Source organism: Grammomys surdaster, unplaced genomic scaffold (genome assembly GCF_004785775.1).
Source record: "Grammomys surdaster isolate TR1022 unplaced genomic scaffold, NIH_TR_1.0 126153, whole genome shotgun sequence".
In the NCBI taxonomy this organism is placed as follows: Eukaryota; Metazoa; Chordata; class Mammalia; order Rodentia; family Muridae; genus Grammomys; species Grammomys surdaster.
Window position 1 is genome coordinate 501,946 of NW_021620961.1, and position 7,047 is coordinate 508,992.

Below are 7,047 nucleotides of genomic sequence, written 5' to 3' on the forward strand. Positions count from 1 at the left end.
GTGTGTGTGTGTGTGTGTGTGTGTGTGTGTGTGTGTGTGTGTGTGTGATTTTGGAAGCATTGAGATAATCCCTCGAGACTTAAAACTGTATTTTGAATAAATGTGTCTCCATTTAAATAAGTCATGAAAGTTTTGGATTGCTGGATGCTCCTGACTTCCTGGCTCATCTGTCTCCTCCCCATACTGAGTTAATAAATAGCCATGTAAGAAAAACTCTCTCATTCATATATGTAAATCAATAGCTTAAGCAAGACTTTCCTCTGACTTAGGGACCTAGCTTCTTGCTTTTAATAGCCTACCTCCTGACTAGGTCTTGACTGTAATAGCCTGCATCCTGACTGTAAGTTTGACTGTTCATTATGAACACACAGACTAGAGGAGAAAGAACATACTTTGAAGCCACTGCCCAGAGATGAGTTCTAGAGCTTGCTGTGTGTGCTGCATTCATTCAAACTCCTACAGTAGAGTGCATGAAATGGTGGCTTACAAACAATAGAAATATTTGTCATAGCTGTTATGCCAGGGATCTAGAATGTTCCATGTCTGGTGATGGCTCATTTTCTAGTTGTATACTCCTATGCTGGAAAAGTGAGGAGTCTCTCTTGGGCTTCAGTTTTGTGACATTAATCCTATTCGTGAATGATCCACACTTTGGACCTCTAATGAGTGCCCCCAGACCTTCTCTAGATTCCATCAACCTGGTGGTCAGAATTGGCATAGGACTCAGGGATATGAAAGTTTAAAGCATAGCACTTCCTGTCTAGCATTTTTAAGCTGTGTGTATTTACCTCATTTGCCACTGTTTCATATTTTGTGGTCCATATCACTTGCTCTGACCTATGCACATGTTCACAATAACTGAAAATTTTCTTAAAGAAAACGTACTTAATAACTTTGTAGAAATATTTATTTTCTTTTGGGAATTTTTCACTGTTTAAATGATGTTTGAAATAGTATTTGTCTTGGGCTGAAATTCACTGCTTTGTTTGGTTTAGTAAAATGCAGTTTAGTATTTACATCAAGAACACTGTGTCTTAGGCTGGAGAGATGGTTCAATGGTTGTTTGTGGGGAAGCTGGGTTCAGTTCCCAGCACCTAATGGCAACTCATAACTATCTGTACACCTGTTACAGGGGCCCCGATGTTTTCTTCTGTGTCTCTCAGCACCAGGCATGCACATAGTACAATATACACAAGTAGTTAAACAGTCTTATATTGAAAATAAAAATAGATATATCTTTTTAAAATGTAGAATCTTGGGGTTCATCCTCCCCTAGGTCTCGGTTTCCTCGTCATAAAATATGGTAATAGTAGGGTCTCCTATTTTTATTTAGTTGTAAGTATTTATTTCATTTATATATAAAATACTTATGAAAATAGTCTCCAAGAAAAATATACCAAAAAGGCAAGGGAGGGGGGAGTTATGCAGAATACCAAACTCATTGGTGGCAAAGGAGAGTGTCTTCTGCAGAGCCACTAGGACTAAGAGGGACTTAAGTAATATGTGGGTCACCAAAAGGAAATGGTACAAAGACTAATTTTGGCCTAACTATGCACACCACTTCGATATTAGCCTGGTCACTGGAGAAGAATCCCTTCAGGCCAGTTTTGACACATCCTGGCTCCATTCTCTTCCCATGCCTCCTCCTTCCCTACAAACATCTTACGGGCCCCACAATGGTATGATTTTCTACACCTAGAAAAACTGAGCATAAATCATTTATGTAATATCAGTGCTTTCATTATATTGTACTTCGTTGACTACACTTGCAGCTTAATTCAGAAAATGAAGCCCCACAGTGGTGATTAAAGTAACAAATTCTACTCCCCAGCTACGAACCCTTTTTGAATCTGAATTGCAGGAGGCATCTCATTTCGAACATTACTCTACTTGAAAAGGTTTTACAGTAATTTCCAAAGTCAATGGCTCTCATTGCTAATAAGTTTTCTTGAATAACCACATTTTTCTTGGGCATACAAGGAGTGACTCCCTCTGAACTAACTGAGTTCTTTTTAAGCTGTGCAGCTCTGCTTCACAAAACTAGGAACCTTTCTTGCTGCTCCCAAACTCCCTCCTTTAACTTGAGAGATGACCACTTCTGATTCAATGTGATTCATTCGTTTAAAACAATTAGTGAGTGACTACTGGACACACTCAGAGAAGGCCCCGTTTTATTTAGAGAACAAAAGTAACATGTAAACCTATTCTTAACACCTTTCAAGTTAAATCTCTGTGTAGTCATGAGCACTCTAAACGGTAGCTTAAGCAATGCTACTTTTATTTTGGCACAAAGCAGTCTGGGTAGGGCTTCCTAGGGCAGGATTATGTCTGCTCTGCACAGCACTCACAGAGAAAGCTTATTTTAGTTAATTCCCTCCTTGTATTTTCCAAATCCCTGACAAAAGCAATGTAGGAAAGCATTTGTCTCACGGTTCGAGAGTCAAGTCTGCCTGAGTGTGAAGCAGCTGGTGATATCCAATCTGCAGTGAGGAAGCAGAGAGAGATAAAGGCTGGTTTCCACTCACTTTCTTCTTTATATTCAGACTGCAACCTCTGTGTGTGGAATGGGTCCTCTCATATTTAGAGTGGTTCTTGTCATCTCAGTTTGCTTGGTTAGAAATAGGGAGTTTCACCTTGACTCGATCACGTCTTCACTTGGCCTGAGCCTTCTCCTAGCATGCTGGCTCAGTTCCAAAGGTAAGCATGCTAAAGAAAGAAAAACTACATTTTTTTTAATGATCTTGCCTTGGAAATCTCACATCACTCCTCTTATTCAAAGTTGGTCAAGAGAGTCTGAAAGGCCTACTGAGAACAAGGGAGAAAACACAAGTTCTGGCTTAAGATACAAATGCTGAGAAAGAACCTTAAAATATATAATAAAAAACACACTAAAAATATCCATACATCCTGTTAGCAATAAACAGGACAATGCCCATACCTATCCCTTGAACAGGTAAGCATTTCTAATGTGCAAAGAAAGACTGCCTTGATTCCCCTCAGTAGGGCTATTTCTTTCCATGTTCTCCAACCTGGACCCATCCCTGGGCTCCAGATTCCCAATGGTCTGTGGACATCACCATTTAAATATTTCTGAGATATCACAGCTGACAACAGACTTCAGATGTCTAGTCCCTCTCCCTTTCACCTCTCAATAATCAACAACTCAATTCTTCCAGTCACTGAAGACAAAAACTGCCATTATCCATTCATCTTATACCCTTGTCTTCCTGATGAAATGTCATAATTTTGATAGTTTTGCCTGAACATCCATAAAACTAAACTCCCTCCAGTCCCAACATTTCCTTCTCTCCAATATTTTCTCTTTGAGTCACATATACTTCTCTCTTATATAGTTCCCTCTCTTGTTTTAACTCCTGTCTTTCATTACATACTAAGTCCATAAATGTAGAGTTTTTTATTTGCTTGGTTCAAGGATGAACCTATAGTAATCAGAATGGCTTTTAGCAAGAAGATGGCTCAGTGTGTGTTTATTGAATATGTGGATGATTTCAAGCTGACACACTTCAGAAAACAGCACAAAGAAGAGATCAGAAGTGGCAAAATGAGAAAGGGATTTACATTCAATTTTAGATAGACACTAGAAAGAAAAGTGACATGGTTGTACATTATACAATATACACAGATCTTGCTTTCTCAGGATCTATGCTTGGATCAAAGACTTTAAAATATTTTCCTAATATATTAAATGAAGCTAAATAGAAGACCTATGCCTGTCTTCTATATGATTATGAAGGAAGTGAGTTTGGAGAACCTGACCAACAAAGCAGATTTCTTAAGGAGCTTGTACAAGAAAAGGAAAGCCACTAAACTGTCTTTATCATTTTTATGCATCCCTCTAAACCAGAGCATTTTAACTACAGCCAGCTCCTACTTCACATCAAGCAATAGAGCCCTAACAATGAGAAAAGGAAAGAAACTGTTTGATGAAAATTATACCTATTATTGAAGAATTTTACTTCAGCTTAGAAATTGTGATAAATGCTTTGGTGAATTACACAGGACTTTGAAATGTAGATACTTAATAGGAAAGACAAAAATGACAAGCTCAAAGAAACAGACACACCCCAGGAGCACTCATGTTAAGGCACATGTAAAGATCAGAATATAATACAGAATATGCAATACGCTTTAAGAACTGAGGATATAAAGGTCTATAAGGAAATGGACCCTAGAGAGATGAGTTTCTGTAGACTCCCACCTTGCCAATTTCAGTGGACATTCATGATCTCATGTCTGATCACTTCTGGCACATTTACAGGATCTATGTGTATAGAAGGTACATTCTTCTTCAAGTAGGAAGATGATTCAAAAATATTTGACTCTCCAGAAAGTTCCTCTACTGTCTTTCAAAGTGTCCCTTGACAGGGGCCAATGGACATGCACGGCCTGAGTCATGAGGTCTCCAAAAATGTTTCTGACTAAAGATTTTGTGCCTTTACTTCCAAGAGAAGAAATATGTGTTATTCTTAACATTATGGCTAAACAATGGCTGAAGAAAGAAGCCATCTTCAAGTCTTCAAGTTAACAAAGCCTTGACCAATTCTCTAATGTCAAGCAGTGTTAAACATGAAGAGATAGTATAGTCCCCTTAGTAGACTTCTGCGTTTCTCTAAGAAGCAGAGGTCCAGTGAGAGATTGACTCACCTACAACTCACAATGGAGTTGAGCAGGACTCCTTTGGGTCCTTTGCTCTTCTCTCTACCAGTTCATATTGATCCCATTCTTTCTTCCTGGGGTCCTCTATGTCAAGGCTGACATGAACATCCTTAAAGCTACTTCCTAGACCCACCTTTGTGTTTCACAAGACTCTGGCATTGAGTAGTGGAGCTTTTCCAATAGCTTCTAAGGATATGGAAGAAGAAGGCAACAGTCATTCAGTTTTTCTCTCAGACATCATGTGGAATAAGGTATGTGTTCCTCTTCACCATCATTAATGTTGGCATGTCAAGACTGAATTTGTCATAAATACCTTATTCAACACATACTGTATTCTTTTCAAATTACACAGAAAGAAAACCAATCTCAAGGTATTACAGAAGTAAAATGAAAAAGCCATCTCTCAACAGAACATATAGATTAGGACCTAAATAGTTGTCCTGTACCGTCTTCATGCTGTGGAGTTTCCTACTCCACCCTTAATACAGTCAACTACATAAGCAGTATCATATTTGACCAAGAAAGTTTAGGATCCCGACTTTTACTGTCATGAATAAATTGTTTAAGAGGCCAAGGAGGTCAGCTTGAGCCCAAGAATACTGATTTGCTCCAGAGGACAATAAGACTAATAAGAAATCAACGCATTCTAATATCAGCAAACAAACAAACAAACACAGCTCCCTCCCCCTAGAAAAAAACCTCAAGCATAAAGTAAAGAAAGAAAAATACAAATTTAGTGATTGGGAGTATCTCTTTTGCTAAGCAGGTTAAATGAAGGACTTCATTGTGTAATTATAGTAAAGTTACCATTGCACCATGGGTCGTAGCGACAGGAGGCAGGACATCATGGTGGGCTTGCCCTGTTGAGAAGTGCTTACACCCTGAAGGTCAAGACCAGAAGAAGCCCTGCTCAGCAGTCACATTCCAAGGGGTGCAGAAAGCTCAGCATCAGACACCCACTGCTGCTAAGGGATGGATGCTCTTTTCACGGACACTTGTGCCTCAGAGAAGAGAAACAATTGGACATTTCTCACTTGTTCAAAGAAATCTAAGAGGAGATTTTTCTTTTTTCCTATCCTAGAGAGTAGACAGAATTCTAAATTCTACAGCCAGGAAATTGTGTGGGAGAGAGACAAAGAGAGAGAGACAGACAGAGGGACAGAGAGAGAGAGGGGGGGGGAGCCAGATGTTTTCTTTATCTTTTTCTTTCTTGCTTCTTTTCTTTTAAAGGACAATAGCTACATCGAAAAGAACCCTCAATTAAAGTCCAAGGCAGTTCACCAGATTATGATGCAAACTGCTCTGAGACCAACATTCTCATTATATCTGCATCTTACTAACGTAATTTTAATGCTATCCCCACACAGCCTGACCAGCTCATTTCTTATTGTTTATGCAGATGGTTTTTGTGGGTAGTGGATTAGTTGCATTTTAAAGCCCAGAGGCAAAATGATGAAAATATTCATATGACAGTAATGGATGAAAAGCACCCTGCTGCTAGCAGTTTCCAACATAAAATTGCAGGACTGATTTTTTTTTTTTAAATGTCTACTGCTTTTGCTGGCTTAACCATTTCCACAATTCCAATCCTCAATTATACAATGGCTCTTGCCAAACAACCCAGTGCCTCGTGCACAGTATTTTTTCCCTATACTGTCTTCCTAGAATTCCCTTTCAGCACAAATAAGTCTGACAAACATATAAGTACTTAATTTTTATAGATAACTGTGGATTTAGCTTTCAAAATGAATATTGTGGCATTAAGAAAAGTAGTTCTTGGCTAAATTAAAGATAAGACATTTGAGAATAGGAGTGAGGAATCTGGACATGTAGACTAGCCAAGACTTAAAGAATCTTCACCATGGGCTAAAAAGACTAGATATTACCCACAGCCAGGATCATATTTCCTATCATTGAAATAAAGGGAAATTGGTAGGTATGAATGGCCTGGTTAGTTAGATCTTGTCTTCTCTCCCACAGCGGAGCCTTTGGAAACTAACCCAAAGGCTCAGACATTCCAAGTGTGAATGATATAAGTATTTGTTCTCAACCACCAGTGTGGTGCCATTGTAGATTAAAAATGGATGGTCCAGGAACTCATGCTGGCCTTTCTAGCCACAGGCCAGGGAGCCAGGGCTTTCTAGTCATTTGAGGGCAATGAGGCCTCATGCATGTTTAAATAACCATGACAAGAGAAAGCAATGGAATAGATTGGTCTCTCTCCCTCCCTCCCTCCTTCTCTCCCTCCCTCCCTCCTTCCCTCCTTCCCTCCCTCCCTCCCTCCCTACCATCTCCCTCCACTCTCCTCCTCCTCCTCCCTCCTTCTCTCTCTCTCTCTCTCTCTCTCTCTCTCTCTCTCTCTCTCTCTCT